A 22885-nucleotide genomic window follows, 5' to 3' on the forward strand; every position below is an offset into this window, starting at 1 on the left:
ATGATAGAAGTTGAAATATATACCTACTTCTTCCTTTAAAGATGAAAACTCAATTCTTGGACTTCAAGGGGGATTTAATGAGATGCTAGCTCCCTATAGTTTTAAGGAATGCATCTCTTACTTTAGGTACTTGAGTGACTTGCCTGAGGCATCTAAAATGCCAGCTATCTCTTGGCCTACAACTCCAATTAATTGAATATCAATAATGTAATGGGCCAGCATCACACCCTGTAGAATAGGAAAAAAGACAAGCATGGCCCAACATAGGGGACAGAAGCAGAGGTAATAAAATTTCAGGCAAGGCAGAGAAGGCATACAGTTTTTTCTGCCAAATGGAAGCAAATTGTAACTAATATCTTCTTGTTATTTGAATAGAAAGAAAAGCTATTGCAAGCATGGTGGCACACCTGATGTTAAAGACCCCACTAATTTCTTCCAGGAAAAGGCCACATATGCAACTATACATATAATTTGAGTCACTATCTAAGCTTTTAGTAGACCTCCCTGTTTCTTTGCGATCTGACAGGAGCACAGGGCAAGAAAGCATGTTAAAAGGTGATGCAAGAGGAGCCATAAGCTCTGCAATTTTCAGCAGTCTTTTGCTTGCACGTGCATTTCTGAGACTCTTCCAGATATGTGGTGGCTTTGCTTTTGGCCGTCACAGCAGGAATTAGTATAAAGCTGTGCTGGTCAGTATCATAGCCACTAGTCACACATGGCTGTCACACACATGAAATTTGTTTAGTCCACTTCAGGATGTTCTGTGAGTACAAAATACACACCACCTTTTAAACACAATTTAAAAATAAGTGCATTAAGATAAAAGTTTTACGGGGCTGGGGATTTAGCTCAGTGGTTCCACCACCTGCCTTGCAAGTACAAGGTTCTGAGTTCGATCCCTGGTACCCGACCCCCACCAAAAAAGGTTTGTATTTTTTTCTCTTGGTTCTGAAAGGAAAGTTTGTGCTATTATCTGTTTGTTTCTTTTTGTAAGAGAGAATATTTTATGTCTTTGTCTTTTATTCTGAGTAACTACTTTGAAGACAATGATACACAGTGTATTTTTTGTTTGTTTTTGTTTTTTGGGTTTTGGTTTTGACGTAGGGTTTCACTATGTAGTTCAGGCTCACTTTGAATTCACTATGTAGCCCAAGCTAGCCTTGAATTCTCAATGATTTTCCTGCCTCAGCCTCTTGAGTGCTGGGATTACAGTTGTGCACCACCATGTCCGGCTACAACAGTGTATTAACTGTTCTTATTATCTTATTTTGTTATGAAGTTTTGTTTTATTTTCACAAAAAAAGTTTTGTATTTGTTACCTGTTGAAATCATACTATTTTTGATATGTTGTATTAAATAAAACATACTATAAATTAGTTTCATGTATTTTCTTTCTTTAACTTTAAAAAATATATTCTAGAAATTTAATTTAGGTATGTGACCCACATTATACTACTATTGGGCAGTACTGCTCTAAAGGGCCAATCTGATTTTCTTAAATAGCCCTCATGATGGGGTTAGGAAGTCAATGTGAAAATTATACACCTTGCTGAATTTACCTAATCCAATTATGCACTCAATCAGAAGGTGGGTTGGGGGTCTCATAGTGCCCAGTGTGAGGCTGATTAGAATCAAATAATTTATAATCTGATCATTATTATAAGGCTGTCACTGACTGATATTCCATCACGGCTTTTGAGTCTCCCATTATTTCAATGGCAAAAGTTCGAATATTTTCTTTCCCTAAATATACATTTACCCTGATCATGATCTGTCTCTTTGGGGGAAAAGGAAGAGGAAAAGGCTGAAAATATACCTTACATGGTACCATAGAGTCTCTTTTTAAAGACTGCATCTTTCCTTTCATTTGAGGTCTTCAGAGTCCCTGAAATGTTTTTTGTTTTTGGTACCAGGGATTGAGCTCAGGACCTTGTGCTTCCCAAGCAGGTGTGCTGCCACTGAACTACATCCTGGCCCTCAGAGTCTCTGAAATGAATGAGACCAAGCATGGTGTAAGGAGGCAGGGTTTCATTGGAGTGGCTCAAGGAAGTCCTCTTTTCACTAGACTTTGAGGTTTTGGTTTCCCAAATCAAATCAAACCTTGAGGGAGCGTGGCTGTTCCTCAGTTTGAGTCCTGGACCTTCTGATTAGAAAAGACCAGTATTCCAATGACCACTTCAGCACCTCTGCCAGTTTTTTTTTTTTAAGTTTAAAAGGTTTTATTTAAGTAATACAATGTCTTTAATTTGAGATTTAAAAAATTTGAAATCTGAGATATACATTCTAAATTTTAGCAGGTTTTGGCTCTAAATTTTAGAGGGTTTTTATTATTAAAGTACTGTAGCTCTAGAAAGGAGTTTAAGTGATCTGTATAAGAAAACAATATTGGAGCTCATTAAGAAAATGAATTGTTGTAAAGTACTTAAAAAGTATATAACACACTATATGAAAAGTGTTCAATAGTTATTAAGTATTAAATGAACATAAGGCACCTCAAGTTCTGCCTAGTCACTTTTTACATACTGATTAGCTTAAATTCTTATTTGGCAAATTGGTTGGTTTGGTTTAAGCAAATTATGTATGCATACCAGTATATATGTTTCCCCATGAGTCTCTGAGGACATTTCTTGTCTTGTTCATCTCTGTACCTCTAATGGGCTCAACACAATGTTGTATGTCAAGTATTATAATTGACCAATATTTATATAAATGATCAAACTGCAATAAAGTACTTGAAGCTAACCCAACTGTCTTATAATTATGCTTTTTCTAATTTGCTCTCCCTCACAATTCATCCAAGTTAGTTGGTATGTTCCAAAGAGCACACTATATATTCTATTCTTTCACAAATTTATTTTCAACAAAGACAAGGATACAAATGTCTTCCATACGTAACTAATACTCTGTGATGCTAAGCCCACTCTCTCATGTTGGGATTCTGACACACTGCTATGCAGGCTGCACACAGTTCATGAGAAAGAACAGTACTCCCTGGGCTATATGACAAAACAGCCAGTTCATGTCCTTCTCTGGCTCAAGATCTAATTCATAAGATTTCTATTCTATTACAAGGCAGCAATTTGTAAATCAACATTATTTCAAAAGATTACAAAGAGAGACTATTTTGCTGAGAATAGAAAAAAATCAAAACATTTGAGTTTAGTTTATTCCTCTAGCTTAGTCAGAAAAGACATCAAACTTCTTTATATTGCCTATGTTCAGACTTACACTTCTCACTAAAGCAAAAACTTAAGAAAATTTATTTATAAGCTTAATATTGTCTGAAATTAAGGAACTAATATTCAATTAAGTGATTTTTCAATACACATTTACATAAATTAAGATACTCTTAATTTTTCTGACTTCAGTCTAAACAGAAAATTTACAGTAACAAGATGTAAGTTCTAGTACAGATTTTCTGGTTATACGGCCCTAGGCAAGCCTCTTTAGATCTCTGCCACAAATCAAACAGGGGTAATATTACCTTTTTTTAACCTATTTTCTAAGTAGGCAGACATAAGATTATGTGGTAATATTTTTCTAAAGCTGCTAAATACACATAAGATAAAATATATAAGGATTTATTATCATATCAACTATTTTCTAATATTTGACATATATTTTTATAATTTAACCAAAAGATCATACACATTCATACTACAAAATTGTTCCATAAACTGAATTAAAATAGCAAAGCTAGTCATAATAATAAATGCATTCACCCATGTGCTCATTACATTAAAAGATAATTATAAAAAATAAGTAAATTTTTGTGAACATATTTTATATTTGAACATATTTCTTTTTATTGTAACTTAGGAACTCTTGCCCATGTCAACAGATTGTCTGGCATCAGCCACTGCCTCAGGTACTTGAAGAGTCATATTGTCCACCGATTTGGTCAAATAGATTTGGTAGCCCAACAGTGACTTGTCTGTTAGTCCATAAGCCAGATCAAGCATATCATTCTCCTCATCAGTGATTGCATCTAACTTCTCATATATGTGATCTTCAAAGATGAGGTGGCAAGGTAGAGCAAGCCAAGGTTCCCTCACAGGCACCAAAACCATCAATATCTAGATTATTTTCAACCACAACATCTAGCAGAGAGTCACCAATTTTTCCTTTGGTTGTTAATTTTTCACCATCTCGGTTTATAAAGTGGATTGTTATCTTATCTTCTGAGCTGTTCTGAGCCGACAAGCTCAGAGGCAGGCTGGGGGCCGCCCCGACGCCTAGGCCCCGCGCCCGGCTGCCAGGTAGGCCGCTGGCTCCCACATGGGGTCCGGCCAGGAGCAGCCACCGGTGGCCCCGGGCCGCTAAAAGCCGCGGAGGCGGCGAGCAGGAGCCCGGAGCCCCCCGCGGCGGCCATGCTGAGGTCGTGGAACCGCCGCGTGCGACACAAGGCTCAGCCAAGGCGCTGAGCGAGGGCCCGGTCCACGGGGTCTCCACGAAGCCCGGCTCCAAGCGGCGCGCCAAGACTACATCCTCGGGCCGCGTGCACCTCTGCCAGTTTTGACATTTGTAGATGCCAGGTGTCTGAGGGTTCAGTGCTGATGTGTGGCCTTGGCCATGTCCCTGCCCTCTGTTCTATCACTCTTATTGGAATTAGGGAAACTGTGCCAGCACAATTCCTCCTATTTGCAACCATGGCCTTGGAGTGCTTACAAAGACTCTGGTTTCATGATATGAGTGTATTGTTAGTCTTTATTGCGGGTGGGGCATAGTTTTGAGATGAGTGAATCATATAAGATAAATCCAGTCCAAAATTCCTTCCTTAGTCTACGTATTTCTTCCTTTATGTATACCTATAAATTTCTGGCCTGTTAGCTCATTTTATGTGGTCTTTCTTTGAGTCACAATTTCTACTTAGCAAACTGAGAAAAAATAATTAGAATCACTCCCAGCTGTTGGAGGTAGCATTTTCATCCAAAATCTCTGAAAAGAAGGCTGTATTGAAAAATTTAGCCTAATCTTGATTTATGTCCCTCTTTCTTGGACAAGCCCTCATGTTCACACACATTCTCCAGGGTTTTGCTGGTAAGAATGAATAAAAACCTAAAATTCTTTTCCCTTTCTTAGGCTTCTTCCTAGTTCTTGATCTTGGAGAACATTGTTGGGATATTATTCTGGTGATAAGTCTGGAAGCAATCAGAGATGGTAAGAATGTGGGGTATGAAAAGAATTGGCTTCCTCATGCAAGGTAACTAACTCCCTCATTGTGGGCTTCCTGACAGAAGAGGAGGAGAAGAAAGAGGGATCAATTCTTTATTTTTGGTACTGGGGATCGAACTCAGGTCCTTCTGCTTGCATAGCAGACGGCAAAACCACTGAGCTAAATCCCCGGCCCTCAGTTCTTTGTGATCTGCTTCTCTGTGATCAGTGTCACAACTTTTTCAAAAGACCTGCTGAGTCTTTGAATTCAATTAAAGTTTTAATTCAACACTACAGTATCAGAGTATTAGACAGCAGCAGAGAAAGCCAAGCTGGCCATCAAGTCCAAGAGAAAGTAGGAGACTAGAACAGAAAGAACATGTCCCTAGGACAGAGAGCCAGTTGCATGCAGGAAGATTGGAGAGTGACTTCCTGGGGAGCTCACATGTAGGCAGAAAGTCAGATGAAGTGGGATGTGTTCCTGACATGGACTTTCCTACTGCTCACATCTAAGAGACTTTGTGAGCTCTGATTTTCATGAGGAAGGTGTAGGGTTGGTATGAAACCAAGACCTCTCACTGTAGAAAGTGAGCAGTTTTTAAGTGATACGCTTGCATCTGACAAAAGGGAAAGTTTGTAGGTCATACGGGTGGAAATTAACAGAATTCCTTCTGAGCATTAGAGTGACAACTTTCCTGCTGGATGCTGCTTTCAGGTTCATTTTCTCTAATCCATCTCACACAGAACAGCCAGAGAAACATAACACAGAATTTTCATCGACTCCCTACTGCCTTTAAGATCATGTGCAAACTCCCAAACTGGACTTTTAAGGCTCTGTACGATATGACACTGCCAATTTCTCCATCCTATTTCATTGTCCCCACCTCCATTCCCTTTCCTGTGTTCTCAACCTGATGGCTTTTCCATGACACTGACCTTCTTACAGGACTCCGTGACAATAGACATGAAGTGTTATTGGAAAGTGCACAGCTTTCCAACAAGGGTGGACTCTGGAAGAGGAAAGAAGATGATTCAAGCTTTCAGTTTGTCTTTGGTACTACTAAGGACAATTTGTTTGTTCAGCTGAGCATCTTGATGGGTTTTGGAGCTGCACAGAAGATAAGTTTGCAATCTGTGGTTGATTTGTTCTGTGTGAAGAGTGAGAAGAGTACAGGTAGGAACAGAAACAGGGTAAGGAGAGAACATACTACTGCCAGTAAGAATTCCTTGGTAGAAGGACAAAGAATTTTCAGAGCAGCATGTCTGAGGAACAACTATAAGCTGTTTGTTGTGCATAGCAGAAAGGCATTGCACCCCCTCCCTCCTAATTCATAAATCTCAACAAAGCTTGAAACCACTTTTTTGTTTTTGTTTGTTTTTTGAGGGATTGAACTCGGGACCTTGCACTTGCGAGGCAGGCAGTGGAACCACTGAGCTAAATCCCTGGCCCGGTTGAAACCACTTTTAACCTCCCCATTTTCTTCTTGCCTGATTATTACAAAGTTCTTTACTTACCTATTGTTTTTTATATTCTTTTTCAGTACATGCCCTGCCTGAGTGAGTACAGTTTCTAATATTCTTTGTCTTGCCCTGTGGCTGAGATATTTATTTATTTGGTGCTTTCTTGACTTAATTTCCTCAGATGGAAATCATAGGTGTTGTGTCTGCTAGGGTTCACTAGTGGGATAGAATATATATATTCTGCAGGCTTACAAGCTAGGCTTACAGTGACTGTCTGCAGAGTTAGACAGTCATTGTAAGAAATGGAAGAATACAAATGGGCCATCTGCATGCTGGAGAGCAGAGGACCCAGTCAAATGCCAAAGGTCTGGAGCATACTACAGAGTTCCATGTGAATCCATATCAGAAAGCTGAAGAGTCTCCACTGGAAGCCTGGAGACAAATGTTCAAAGGCAACGGTGAAGACTGCGGCTACTCTAAAGAAGCAAAAGCAAGCCTTCCTTCTTCTTTCCCTTTTTATTCCATCCAGGCTACAAGCTTATTGGTTGGTGCCACCCACACCCAGGGTGGGTCTTCTCTCTTCAGTAAGTCAATCATCCAGACATACTCAGAACTGTGCTAAGCTGATCTGCTAGGTGTTTTTTCAAGTTAACTCTCACAATCCACCCCTTGTCAACTTGACAGTCAGATACATTTCCTTAAACCATATTTAGTCTCCAAATACAACAAGTTCATAATTATGCCTGACATGATACAACTATCCTGCATTCAAATGGAAGGTCACTAATTCCTTCCCCAGAATAGAAGGCAAATTTTTTTTTCTCTTGGTGATTTTTACTTCTAAGATTTTATAACTTTAATTTTTTCCCCTTAAATTCTTTTATTGGTACATTTTAGGTATACAATACTTTTACATTTATCATTGGGTGCTTGTACCTGTACATGATGTATCTTGGTTCTTATTTTTTTCCCCATTAACTTAAATATTATAATATAGACTTAATAATACTTAAGAACCAATATTAAGTCCATCAACATTAGTTATGAAGGAAGAAAATGAAAATACTTGCCTAATATATGTGTATATATGAATAAACATGTAAGCAAAATCGGAGAGAGCAATTATAATCCTCGTTTCTATAACTGGTCATGTGGTCATAGCTGTCTTTTACAACTACCTTCTTCTACTACCCATTCTGTATTCCCTTGGCTTTCAAATTGTTAATTTATTTTTGAGACAGGGTCTCACTATGTAGATCAAGCTGGCCTTGAACTCACTAGTGGCTCAGGCTGACCTTGAATTCATGATGACCTTCCTGCCTCAGCCTTCCAAGTGCTGGGATTACAGGCATGTGCCACCATTCTTGGCCTTCCCTAGTCCTTCAGCAAGCATCTCAGCAAGTCTTGGTTCTTCTCCTGCTGAGGTGGTCCATACCTTCACTCCCAAAGGCTCTAGGCCATTTGTCATGCTGCCAGAATTGGGTTGTTGTTTCTCACTAATCTTAAAACAGGGTATGGTAATTCTAGGAGTCACCCTAAGGGATCTCCTACACTCAAATATATTCTTCTTTTCCTCCATTTTGTAGTAATAGTTCAATTTTCCTTTGATAGTCTGGGTCAGGCATCCCTACAAACACTGTATTTCAGAAGTCTTAGCTTCCACTTCAGTGGAACTTGTGCTTCCTGGTACAAACACACACACACACACACACACACACACACACACACACACACACCCTCTGAAACTAAAACTTCTGGGCCAGTGGAGCATAAGGTCGTGAGAAAAGCAAGCAGAAGGTTACTAGTGGATCTTTAGGGGTAATGGTGAGTGGTATCAATCCCACTTCCACCTCTTGATTCTTGGATGTGTGGATCCTGGCCATGGGAAACACAATACTATTGGACACACATGGATAGCCTTTTAAAGAAACTTGCCCCAGCCCTGCAAGGTATTTTCACCTAGCTGGTGCTGTAAATGCATTTTTGAAAGGACATTACACCTTTCTATGAATCCAGATGGTTCTGGATGGTGAGGAACATAGCAAGATCAGTAAATTGCCTACCTCTTTGGCTGTGTAATGGGTTCCTTGGTCAGAAACAATGCTGTGTGGAATGCCATGATGGTGGATAAGGCATTATGTAAGTCTGTGGATGGTAGTTTTGGCAGAAGCATTACATGCAGGGAAGGCCAATCCATACCTGGAATAAGTGTTTATACTGGTAAGGAGAAAGCACTGCCCTTTCCTTGATGGAAGTGGTCAATCATTCAGACACTCAGAACTGTGCTGCACTAGTCCACTAGGCATTTCCGATTCAAATTGATGCCACAATTAACTATCATGGTGGTATACTTTCAGAGGTCCTACATGCCCCAAATGCCTTCTTTCTGCCCTCATCTAATAACATTTTGAATGGATATAAGATTTTTAGATCACAGCTCATTTTTTTCCTCAATAGCTTATAAATATTCTTTTGTCTCCTGGGAGCCTCCAGTTTTGTTGATAGTTCATTAATGGTCCCTTCCTTTTAGCAATAGCTTGTTCTTTCTGTTGATAAATGATAAATTAATCTTTGGAGCTAAAATTTTCAGAGGACACTTCTTTGTGTGAGAGTGTATCTTCTCATTAAACACACCTCAAACTAAAAGAGAAAAAAAAAGAAAAATAAACACACCTCAAACTAGGGAAGCCTTTTAAATCTAAAGTTATTTTCTTCTATCTTTTACTTTCTTATTCTGGAAATCTTGTTATTAGATATGACGCCCCTGCTTAATTTGTTCTCTCTGTCTTGTATGTATGTGTTTCTCTCAGTATTTAGTATGTTTTATTTTGTTTGCTATGAGTTATCAGAATCCCACCAAACACTAATTTGGCTCTCACAAATACTGATCTTTCTCTTTAATTTCTACACTGAATTCTAAATTTAGAAAGCATATTTTTTCATTCTATAATTTCATTTTTATGCTCTAATTGTAGTGCCTTTAAAATCCTCATTATGTTTTTCCCCTTCATTATGTTTGAATTGAAGTTCACTTCTGTTTTTCCCATTAATTCTATGTTAGCCACATCCTTTGGTCATGCAATTTAGTCTCTTTCCTGAAAATTACATGCTCCTTTTGTCATTTTTTTCTGCAAGATAATTTGTCAAGCCAGCTGTCAGAATCCCTCAAGCAGTGGTGGACTGACTGCCAGAATATGGGCCAGCAGTAACTAGAACAGGAAGCTGGGACTTTTTTATTGGATTTTGGGGTGGGGGGGTAGGGTCTCTGTCTTCAGATACAAGAAAATGGATTTTTTTCCACTGCCACCAACATCAGTAGAATTGATCAGATTCTCCTAGATATGCTCACAGCAAGAGGAGAAGGCAGCCAGATGTGGATTCTCATTCCTAGATGCCGAACGATGAACTCTTAGCTGTGTCCAGACTTCATTTGGTGGTTGTGTTGCCCTAGCTATGTAGTCCTGTGACCCTGTGTGGCCCTAATGGACTGCTTTGTTCCCAAAATTCCCCAAGGCTGAGCAAGGGTAGCACTGAAGCAGTGGGACACTAGAAGACAGAAAATTCTTTCTATGTCATTTGGCAGCTTTGGTTTAATATCATTACACACAGCAATAGTATTCTTCCATACACCACCCCACCTTGGGCTAATCCATGAAAACTAAGCAAAAATTTTAGGTTCTGGTCACACTGGTGACAAAATTCAAAATATGTCTCTAATAAAATTATTTGAAAATAAAACCTTCTACCTTTTCAATGACTTTTTTTTTTCTCTGCCACAAGACCTCTTGTTGGCTAATCAACTGCTTCATAAGACCTAGCTTGCAGATTCCTGTATGTTGTGGGAAACTCTGGTGATTACACTTCTACTGGGCTACTTTATTTTGAGATCAATAAAATGATGTCCTATAAGCCTCAAATCCCTAGTTTCATCCCCTACCCCAATAGTAATTCTTGAAGTATATAAAATGCATCCTCCTGGTGATACACTATCCCTGAGATGTTCCTCAAAGGGTGGCTGGTAATGTCTGTATCTGAACCTCAAGAAAGCTTGTAATGGGGTAGAGCCCTTGACTTAATCACATGAAGCAGGACACTGCAGTTGGGATTTAAAGTGATTCTTATTCATGCTACATTTTGACAACCATTGGAGCTACAGAGCTATATGGAAAAAAACCATTTCAGGTGACCAGTTCAAGAAAGACCTAGGCACCCCATGCTCACTGTTCTCAGTATCCAGAGTCAGAGAACACTTGGAAATTGTCTTTGAATTATACAGATCCAGTTGTCCATTAAAAGAATAACTGCTGGAAACATTCTAGCCAGGTAAATGCCTCATACATTGCCCATACATCTTTTTCCAGGCAATACACAAAAGTTCTGCTCTCAACACCTTATCCTTCGGATTTTGTAGGCTGTTTTTTTTTTTTTTCTGGTACTGGGTATTGAACTCAGGACCCTGCGCTTGCAAGGCAGACGCAGGAACCACTGAGCTAAATCCCTGGCCCTGTAGGCTATTCTTGTGAAAATACAGGTCTCAGCAATGAGGTCTTCCAGTTGCTCACCAGACTTTTCAGGTCAATCCTTTGGCTCTAACATTCTGGGCAATATAATGGTGGCTACAATAGCACTACTGATAATATTTCAAATAAATCAGATTGAGTTTCTCCTTGAAAACTGAAATGTTTAAACTGAACCAGCAAGGGCTGAGAGTGAGTTCCCTTAGAAAAGATCATACAATCCTCTGCATCAGATTGTGAACAATTCTTTTTCTCAAGCCTTGAAGGAAGGAGAGTTACTGTGTTCACTGGGTGACCAAACTTTCATTTTTATTCAGTTACCAGAACCTAGAACTTGAGATCTGTATCATAGCAACACAAAACTTTTATGAGGAATGTGACTTTTCAACTGCAATATCTCCTTTAATCCTCACATCAACCCCATGAAGTTAACACTGGCAACCACAGAGGTACAGACAATTTGTACAGGAAGCAAACAAGGGTGCTGGAAGATGCACTCAAGACAGGCTGCACAATCTGTGATCCTTGCCACTATGGCATGGGCTGTATGTATTATATTGTGGATGTGCACATGCTTATCTTTATTTGCTCATTAATTCCTTCAATAAAAAGGACTTTGTATCAATCCTCAGTTAAGAGCTTGGGACATGAAATCAAAGTCAATTATTGATCCTGACATTTGCAATCTAAAATGAACACAAACAATCAAAGGGGCAATTAAAATGATTAGTGTGTTAAGCACCAGGGCAGTGAGATTGTGGACCTAGGTACTGAGATGGCCATGTGAGGATCAGTCAGGAAATCCCTGCAAAGGAGCTGGCATGAGATGAGTCCCAAGGGCAGAGCAGGGTGGTTAAAGGAATTAAGGTGTGAGTGGAAGAAGCAGCATGCACAAAGGGCCAGAGCACAGGAAGGCCAGACATCAGGAAACCACAGGAAGGTTACTATGAGGAATGTTTATGTGAGTGGGTTAGGGAAAGTGGCCAGAGACACAAGGCTGGCGGAGTTGGCTGAGACTTAACCTAAAATGAATGGTCTCTTTACCCTGAGAAAAGCATAAGGTTTATCTTGAAGGCCACATCACACATGAAGGTGTTTTAAGCAAAGGGGCAACAAGGCCAGGGTCTCTTGATAGTCTGAAGATACCAATGGCCTTAACTATAACTCTGCTTTCAGATCATAGATGCCAGGGTCAGTAGCCCTGGGGCTGTAAACCTGCTGGCCAGCATATGTGACCAGAAAATGTTGGAAAGGAATTATGAAAATACTGTGTGCATCTCTAGGGTATAAATGACTAAAGCTGACTTTTAAAAATATAGAAAATATTGACTGATTATTATCAATCAAATAAATGTTACGGAAATACCAGGCCCATAGAGTTTTACAAATAAATTCTTGGAAATTTTAAGAACCAGAAGGTTCTGTCCCTAGCCAAATAATTTTTTTTAAGAACAAAGAAAAAATAGTTCAATTGACTCTGCAGTTTGCATAACCTAACTCTCAAGCCAAGAAAGTAGATAATAAAATACTAGCAGAGTTTAGAAATATATTTTAAAAAATATGTACAGAACCTGAAAATTCTGTTACTTGAAAGCTGAAAATGGCTTCTTTGGGAAATAGAGAGGAAAATCACATTTGGGAAGACTGATCTTTGATCTGAGCTACTTTCTTGGGGTACTTAGTCGGACAAATGATTATTTCCATGCCTATCCCATCTTGCCTTGGAGACACATTACCCTAAATACAAAGGGTTTTGAAAAGTGAAAGGTTCTGTTTGGTCATGTAAATATTGATTCTTATGATTAAAATGAAAAGAAATGTGGAATAAGTAGGAATAAATCGTCTAGATCCTCATTTAAATAAGATTCAGAATTGGAAGAAATTTCAGTGGGTAAGAATTATACATATAAAAATATTAAATCTTACCACCATTTAAAAAAAATCCATATATTTAAACAATGGGATCAGAAGAAAAGAAGCCCAGGTTTTGTTTGTTTGTTTGTTTCCTGCAAGCCTTCATGTTGGGTTTTGGGCATGCAGTCCCTGTAGATTGGGCTTTGCTATTATGTAGAGTCTCCAGATAACCTGCAATGAACCCCAAAACAAAGAGCTGAGGAGCACTGAGGATGTCAGGGAGGCCTACTCTGGAGCTATTTGCAGAACAGATTCATCGTGCAGTGAGAACTTTCCTGGATGCCCACATTTCTCTGTCTACTCTGGACATCTTAGGCCTGGTAAGAATTTCCTGAGGAGATGAATGGCTTAGTAAAGACTGGCTGCGAATAGAGCCTCTCCAGGACCTAAAATCAAGACACCCAGAAGATAGTAAGGTGGTGAAGAAAAAAAGAAACACATCTCCAGGAATCAGGAGGGAGCTGACAGGAAAACTAGAAACTACAGAGAAGCTGGAAAAACTGAGCAGAACACAGAGAAAAAATGAAGTAGTCTAGAAAGCTAACAGGGGTCCTGTGGAGGAGGACTGATCTCTGCTTACATAAGGTAAGTCCATAGAGAGTTGGCAACTCCAGGGAGAAACAACTGACTGGCCAGCAGCGCTAGCCCAAAGAAAAGCCCATGGTTATTGTAAACTGCAAAAACAGCAAGAGATTTTACTCTGAAGGTAACTCCATCTTAATGGCAGGCTAGAGTTGGAGAAGTAATCCAGCGCAGCACCTGCCATACTTGAGAGTGTTTAATTAAGTACCATTTTGAGAAAGGGTTAATTGCTTAAGATTGAGCTATAGAACAACTTCCCTTCAGGGTTCTGGGGTCACCCTAACACAGTGACTGAGTGGGAGATGACCACAAGAGACAGTCAGGGAGAGGGCATGGGTGAGACATAGACCTCCTGAGAAGTTTAAGCACAGGCTGGAAGTGCCATCTTGGTCCCACCTTCTATGGTGAGAAGCCAAGTTGGATTTGTGTGGCTTTCAGAGGCGACAGGGTCTGAAAATGCTGGCATTGTCCAGCAGACTCCTAATCTTCTCCTTCCTTCTGCCTACATCTACACAGAACTCAGTGTTCTGTTTGCTTTCCCCATTTGCCAATGTGATCAGGGATGGCTTGGAGAGTTACCACACCCTCAGATATATGGACAAAGGAGATTCTGGAGTCGGGTGAGGAGACTCACAAATCCTCAAGTTAGGTAGAGAAAGCAATGACTTGGGGCACACAGAGGGACATGGGAAATGTGAGTGGCTAGAATGACTACAGTGGTAGGTTGCACACCATTGACCAACCATGCCCACCAGGACAGGCAGGACAGGATTCAGTATTCATGCTCAAAAATGTGAATATGGAAACAAAATAGATCTTAGTGCTGCAGTGAGAATTATCCTCCCTCATAGTTGGTGGATTTCAATACTGCAAACTTTGGAAATAAACCACTTGTTCAAAAACATGGAGGAATTTTTGTGGACTCATTTCTCTTTTTGGTCATTTTTTGGGGGGTATTAGGCTTTTTTTCTTTATTTTGTTGCTTTTGAATTTTCTTCTTTTTCTTATTTGTTCTTTTACTTTTACCTATTAACTTTCTTTTATTCCTTAATAGGGTATTTTACCTCTTTTCTCTCTCTCTCTCTCTCTCTCTCTCTCTCTCTCTCTCTCTTTGGTACCAGGGATTGAAGAGGCAAAAGTCACATAGTGCCAGCTCTGGTGAATAAGATGGAAGAGGACCCACTGTAATATTCTTACAAGCCTGTCTTTCTGTTAGATGGCACTTGGTAGCAATATTCAACATATTTTTCATCATGTATCATAAAGACACTCACAAAAGAGGACTTCCAGGACTTCCAGAACTGCTTCAGAAAGTGTCAAGAATGATGGAATAAGTGTGTTCAAATCGAGGAGTGGTTTTTTTTTTTTTTTTGGTACCAGAGATTGAACTCAGGACCTTGCGCTTGCGAGGCAGGTGGCAGAACCACTGAGCTAAATCCCCGGCCCTCTTTTCTCTCTTTATTCTTGTCTTCATATTCTTTATTTTTCAAATTTTACTTCTTTCACTTTCCTCTTTCCTACCCCCTCTGTATTTACTAGTATTACTAGTAAGTATTCTATTATTAAAGGTGGTACAATGAATACTTTTTACTGGCTTTTATGTTATGTTAATATCCAGTTTGTCATTGGCTCAATTATTGTTGCTGATTTCATTGCTATTACCAGGGTGGCATATTGTTGCTATTAATTTTTTTTTTTACCTGTATGTCAAATCTGGTTTGTCCGTGTGTCATCAACAATACTGTAGTTCATTACTAGAGAACTGGACAATGGGTCAATTACACTGGACCCTTCCCTCCCCAAATTAATGGATGTGGTTGGATCTTGGTACAGAGGCAAAGGCCTATAGTTAGTCATACCCAGAGTACATCACTGGAAACCAGACACTAACTAAAGAGACTCCCAGACTAGCAACAAGGCTTTCCACTATAATTGACCTGTAACCCTCAACACAAAACAGCAAATAACAAAACAAAACAGACAAAAAAATCCAATAGAAACATGAGGAAAAAGGCAAGAAAATGCCTCCCAAAATTCTTAATTTTCCCCAAGCTAATCCATGTGGCATGGATCGGGAGCAAATCAATAGCCAAATAGGTAAATTATACAAAGGGAGAAAAGAGGATACAAAAAACCAAAAACCTCAGATCAATGAGGTTTTCAGCAAGCTCAAAAAGAATAGAACTAAACAGATAATAGATTTAATAAACAAAATAATCAGTGAGCTTCAGAAGATACTAATAAAAAGCTAGCTTAGAAAAAAATACAAAATATGAATGACCAGTATAAAAAGAATTACAGTCCATGAAAAGGTTCCAAACACAAATCCAGGAGATGAAAAATTTTACAAAAATTATGAGCAGCACATTACCAATATGAGGACAAACTGTCAGAACTAGAAGAAAGAGTTGATGCAGGTGACCATATAATTAGAGATATCTTAAAAACAAGAAGAGAATATGGAAAATGGATCCTAAACAATGCAAAGAAGACTAATCTAAGATTAACTGGAATTTTCAGAAGACAGCATAGATGGGATAAAAAACAGGTTTACAGAAATCAGCAGAAAACTTTGCAAGTATGGGGAAACAGTTTAACAAACAAATAAGTGAGGCATACAGAACCCCAAATAGACAGGATCAGAAAAGAACCTCTCCACAACAGATCATAGTCAAAACCCCAGAAATCCAACTCCAGGATAGAATTTTAAAAGCTGTTAGAGAAAAGCAACAAATCATTTATAAAGGTAGGCACATTAGAATTATAGCAGACTGGGCCTGGGGATTTAGCTCAGGGTTCCGCCATCTGCCTCACAAGAGCAAGGACCCAAGTTTGATCCCTGGTACCAAATTAAAAAAAAAAAAGAATTATAGCAGATTTCTCAACACTAACTTTAAAGGACAAGAGAGCTTAGAGTGAAGTGTTTCAAGCCCTAAAAGAGAACAACTTCCAATCTAGACTAATATATCTTGTAAAACTATCAAAATTGATAGGAAAATAAGGTCTTTCAATGATAAAGAGCTCTTTAAGAAATTCATGGGCTGGGGATTTAGCTCAGTGGTTCCGCTGCCTGCCTTGCAAGCACAAGGACCTGAGTTCAATCTCCGGTACCAAAAAAAAAAAAAAAATTCATGACCAGCAAATCAGCACTCCAACATATTCTCAAGGATGTCCTAGAATGAGATAATAAAGCTGTTAATGCCAAAAAGTCTACTGGAATGAAAATACCAGGTAGGGAGAGCAGGTAAGCAGAAGGAGGAGGAGAGAGAAATAAATCAGCAACAGGAAAATAATGCAATGATAGGAATAAGTCAATACCTTTCAGTAATACCTCTCAATGTGAATGGTCTCAATTTCCCAATCAAAAGACACAGATGGGCAGATTGCATTAAAAAACAAAACATGCTGATATGCTGAATACAAGAAACATTTAATCCAAAAAATTTTCATAGACTAAAAAAGGATGGAAAACAATATCCCATGCAATGAGAGTCCCAAAACAACCAGGAGTAGCTATCTTATTTTCATGCGAAGTGGATTTCAAGCTAAAACTGATTAGAAGAGGCAAAGAAAGTCACAGCACATGCATTGGTTAAGGTAACAAATGGGAAGAGCTAACAACCACAAATACGGTGGTACTTTGGTTTACAAAATTAATTTTTTCCACAGTTGTGGTTGCAAACGAAATTGATCGTGAACAAAATCAAATTCAATGGTTAGGTTCATTGTTGACTTTATGGGGAAATTTGATGTGGTTCACAACCAATTTGGTTTGTGACCAGAAGCAAGGAAAGAATTAAGTTCATGAACAGACATATCACTGTATATAGCCACTGAACTTGGTGCACTCAACTTTATAAAACAAACACCATTGGACATAAAAGATCAGGTAAACATCAAGGTAATTTACTAGAGAACCTCAATATCTCTCTATCACAGACAGATAAACTATACAAAAAATCAACAAAGAAATATCAGAGTTGAATCACACATTCAAACAAATGGACTTCATAGATATCTATAGTGTTTCACCCAACAACAGGATGCATATTCTTCTCAGAAGTACATAGAACTTTCTCCAAAATACACCACATACTATCCCATAAAGCATGTTTAAATAAATACCAAAGAATCAAAATTATCCCATGCATATTATCAGATCCTAGTGCAATGAAACTAGAAATCAATGGTAAAAGAAATCATAGAGGGCCAGGGATTTAGCTCAGTGGTTCTGGCACCTGCCTCACAAGCTCAAGGTCCTGAGTTTGATCCCTGGTACCAAAAAAAAAAAAAAAAAATCATAGAAATTATGTAAACACATGGAGATTAAGCAATACATTCTTGAGTAAATCAATGGGTCACAGAAAAAAATAAAGGAAGAAATTAGGCAGTACCTAGAATCAAATGATAATGTCATTTGACCTGTGGAATACAATGAAAGCAATCCTAAGAGGGAAGTTTATAGCTGTGAATGCCCATGTTGGATAAACAGAACAAGTCCAAATAAATAATGATATACCTCAAGGTCCTAGAAAAGCAAAACAATCCAAATCCAAAGCGAGCACAAAGAAGGAAATTATAAAGATCAGAGCAGAAATTAGTGAAATTGAGACTTTAAAAATAATATAAAGAATCAATGAGTTGGTTCTTTGAAAGAACAAATAAAATAGAGGCAGGGTATGGTGGTGCATGCCTATAATCCCAGCACTCAGGAGGCTGAAGCAGAAAGATCATTGTGAGTTTGAGGTCACCCTGGGTTACAAAAAGAGTTCAAGGCCAGCCTGAACTACATAGTGAGATGCTGTCTCAAAAAACAAACCAAACAAACAAATGAAAACAAACTCTCAAATAGAGAAACAGCCAATCACAAAAAGGGAAAAAAGACACAAGTCAGCACAATTAGAAATGGAAAGGGAAAATCACAACAGGTACAGCCAAAATCCAGACGATTATTAGTAACTACTTCAAAAACAAGGAAAGGAATACTGCCAGGCTTATTCGTGGAAACTAACATTACCTTAATTCCCAAATCAGACAAGGATTAGTCATCTCCCAAAAGCCTCACTATGACTGCATGAGGCTTTGGGGTAGGGCATCTAGATATAAACAATAACACCCCTATAATCCAATCACCTACCAACAGCTCTGCTATGAATGAATGAAGCTCTTGGGGAACATCTAGTATAAAGCATAACACCAGGGCAGATGGTTCAACATACTCCACTCAATAAACGTAATGCATCACATAATAGAAGCAAGAACAAATCATATGATTGGGCCGGCGATTTAGCTCAGTGGTTCCACCACCTGCCTCGAAAGCGTAGGGTCCTGAGTTCGATCCCCAGTACCCCCCCCACACACAAAAAGTCATACGATCATCTCAATAAATGTAAAAAAAACTTTGACAAAAATTCAACATCCACTCACAATATAAGCCCTGAAGAAAACATGTATAGAAAGGAACTTATCTCAATCTGATAAAAGTCATTCATCACTAACCTACCCAACATTATATTAAATGGAGAAAAACTGCAAGTTTTTCCTCTAAAATCAAGAAAAAAACAAGGATGTCCACTGTCACCACTCCTGTTCAATATAGTGCTCAGAACTTTAACCAGAGAAATCAAGCAAGAGAAAAAAAAAAAGATATATTTATAGGAAAGGAAGAAGTCAAATTATCCTTATCTACAGACAACACCATTCTTTACATAGGAGACAAAAAACATCCCACCAAAATACTCCTAGAACTAATAAATTCAGCAATGTAGCAAGATAAAAAATCACACAAAACCCAAAAATATTCCTGTACACCAATAATGAACCTACTGAAAAAAATTAGGAAAACAGTACCATTCATAACAGCATCAAGAAAAATTAAATACTTGGGAATTAACCTAACAAAGTGAAAGACCTTTGTAACAAAAACTGTAGTTCTCTAAAAAAGGAGCTCAAAGAGGACATCAGAAAATGGGAAGATACAGTTTGATCAATGGTGTCAAAATGGACATACTTCCAAAACTGATAAATTAAATGCAACCCTAATCAAAATACAAACAGCATTCCTCACAGAACTAGAGAAAACAATCCTAAAATTCATATGGAACCAGAAGAGACTCAGAATAAGCTGGGCATGGTGGCACACACCCATAGTCCCAGCATGCAGGAGGTTGAGGCAGGAGGATCACCACAAGTTCAAGGCCAGCCTAGGCTACATGGTGAGTTCAACACTAGCCTGAACTACATAGTGATACCCTGTCTCAAAAAACCAAAGAGACCCAGAATAGCAAAAGCAATCCTGGGCAACAAGAGCAAAGCAAGAGAAACCACAATCCTGGATTTGAAGTTATATTACAAGGCTACAGTGATTAAAACAGGATAGTACTAGCACAAAACAGACATGAGGATCAGTGGAACAGAACAGAGCATGAAGTAACAATGCCAGGCACATTCAGCCATCCGATCTTTGACAAAGGAGCCAAAGTCATATGCTGGAGAAAAGACAGCCTCTTTAACAAATTGCTGAGAAAACTGTTTATCCACATGCAGAAAATTGAATCTAGACCCAAATCTCTCACCATGTACTAAACACACATCAAGATGGATCAAAGATCTAAATATTAAAAGAGAAGCAATCTGCTAAAAGTTAAAACTTTTTTAAAAAATTAATTTTATTGATACACTTTTGACATACATAATGATGACATTCATCATAAGGAATGTGTTCCTGTATATATTTTATTTCTTTTTTCCCTCATTCCCCTCCCTTTTCTTCAATCCTTCTTCCCCCCTTCCCCTTACAAAACTTGTTTCTATTGTTTTCCTTTCCTATTTCCTCCCTTCCCTTCCCTCTCCCTCCTCTTGTTTCCCTTTCCATTTGAGAAATATCCTACTTCACAATATCTGTCATCCATTTTGGTCCTAATTTACCCTTTGCGTTTCTCACAGGAGAAAAAGTGCAATATTTAAACACGTGTCTGGTTTATTTCACTTAAAGTTATGTTTTCAAGGTGCATCCATCTACCAAAAAATATCTCACGTTTACCCTTCTTTATGGAATAGTACTCCACTGTACATAAAAACCATATTTTCTTTATTGATTCATCTGTTGACAGGCATCTGGGGTGTTTCCAAGATTCAGCTTTTACAAATCGTGCTGCTATAAACAAGGATGTGCATATATCATGGTGGTATGATGCTTTTCTTTTCTTTTTTGATGCTTTTAATTCTTTCAGGAAGATACCTGGAGGGAGAATAGTTGGGTCAAATGGAACCTCTAGTTCCATTAGTTTTTGGAGTAATCTCCACACTGATTTCCATATTGGTTGTACCAATTTACTTACATCAACAATGGAGAAAGGTCTTTTTCCCTACTGCCTTGATAGCATTTGTTATTGGTTGATTTCTTGATGATAGCCATTCTTTCTGGAGTGAGATGGAATCTTAGTTGGGTTTTTTTGGTACTGGGGATCAAACTCGGGACCTTGAGCTTTCGAGGCAGGTGTGGTGCCACTGAGCTAAATTCCCAGCCGTTTAGTGTTGTTTTAATCTTTACTTTTTGAATGACCAGTGATGTTGAACATTTTTCATCTATTTATTTACTATTTGTATTTCTTCATATGAGATATGCATATGTACATATTCCTATGTTTGGATTGGGTCTTTGATTTTGGAGGGTCTGATTTTTTGTTCTTTATATATTCTAGATATTAGTCTTTTGTCTGAGGAACAGCTGGTACAATGTTTTTCCCATTTTGTGGGTTGTCTCTTCACTCTAAAACAGGTAAAACTCTTGGAGACATAGGCATAGGCAAGGACTCTTTACAGAATCCAACTGCACAAGAAATAACACTAAAAATCAACAAATGGGATTATATCAAATTTAAAAGCTTGTGTACAGCAAATGAAACAACCAACAGAGTAAAGAGACAACCTCCAGAATGGGAAGGTTCTTTTCCCAGCTACTCCTTGATAGAGGACTCAAGCTACAATATATAAGGACTAAAAAAATTAGACTCCCCAAAACAAGACCGAATCAAAAGGTGAGCAACTGAAACGAATAGACACTTTTCAAAAGATGAAGTATAAATGGTCAATAAATACATGAAAAACTGTTCACCACTGCTAGATACTGGAGAAATGCAAATTAAAACAACATTGAGATTCCATCTTGCCCCAGAGACCATGGATATCATCAAGAAATCAAATAATAACACAGAGAAAAAGGAAACCTTCTCTGTTGTTGGTGGAAATGTAAACTAGTACATCCACTATGGAAATCAATATACAGACTCCTCAAAATACTAAAACTAGAAATTACACTGGACTCAGCTATTCCCCTTCCAGGTATCTTCCTAAAAGAGTTAAAGACATCATATTATAATGATATATGTATTCCCGTATTTATAGTAGCACAACTCATAAAAACTAAATCTTAGAAGTGTCCTATAGATCCATTAATAGGTGAATGAAGAAAGTGTGGTATTTATATACACTGAAGTACTACTCTACTATAGAGGATAAACTTTAGTCATTTGTAGGAAAATGGATGCACCTTGAGATCATAACATTAGGAGAAGTAAATCAGACCCAAGTTTAATAGGAAACAGGGAGACAAATCTTATGCACACCAAGAGGGGGCTGAGTGGTGGAAATGGGGAGTAAGGGAAAGGGCACATAAAAAGAATTAAGATGTGTATGTAAGACTCCCCACAATTAATGTATTGCGAACATGTACTGATAAAAAACAAAAAAGAAAAAAATCCCATGTCAGAGATTAAGCAACATAAAAATAAGCAAGAACAAAATAAAAATGTGCACTGTGTTTAGGGCTGGGGACCCCTTAAGAAATTCCCTTTCTTGAAAAAGTCAAGTCAGCAATAAAAAAAATAATAATCATCCATATAATCTTAGAAAGTGCTTTAATATCTACCATTCTAGATAGTAATAAACTCAGGCTCAGAAGGATTGAGGGAGCTGCTCAAAGGCCCACAGGTACCAATAAGTCCAGTTTAACACAAGGTTTGGCAACCTCTCTTTTTGGATTATTTTTCTGCAGCTGTATCTCTAAATAGGTCTTTAAGATTCTGTCCTCAGCACTCATCAGTTGGGATCCATCTTTGGCTACCACATTCACTGTCTTCAGCCATCAGCTCTGTGGAAATGACCCCTCACTTGGCAAGTCCTCACTTTCAATTCCACTCCGTTTGCATGTCTCAATTACACCACAGGCTACTGGACTCAACATCTTACCTCTGTTC

At 38.4% G+C, this 22885-nt stretch overlaps 1 pseudogene; it reads right to left on the bottom strand.

Moving 5' to 3' along the window:
* Nucleotides 1-3795: 3795 nt before the first annotated feature.
* LOC101715357 (adrenodoxin pseudogene) lies at nucleotides 3796-4387 on the bottom strand (annotated as a pseudogene).
* Nucleotides 4388-22885: the final 18498 nt, after the last annotated feature.

This window comes from Heterocephalus glaber, unplaced genomic scaffold (genome assembly GCF_053883595.1).
Source record: "Heterocephalus glaber isolate CG9 unplaced genomic scaffold, H.glaber_assembly_v1.0 deba00001479, whole genome shotgun sequence".
Lineage (NCBI taxonomy): Eukaryota > Metazoa > Chordata > Mammalia > Rodentia > Bathyergidae > Heterocephalus > Heterocephalus glaber.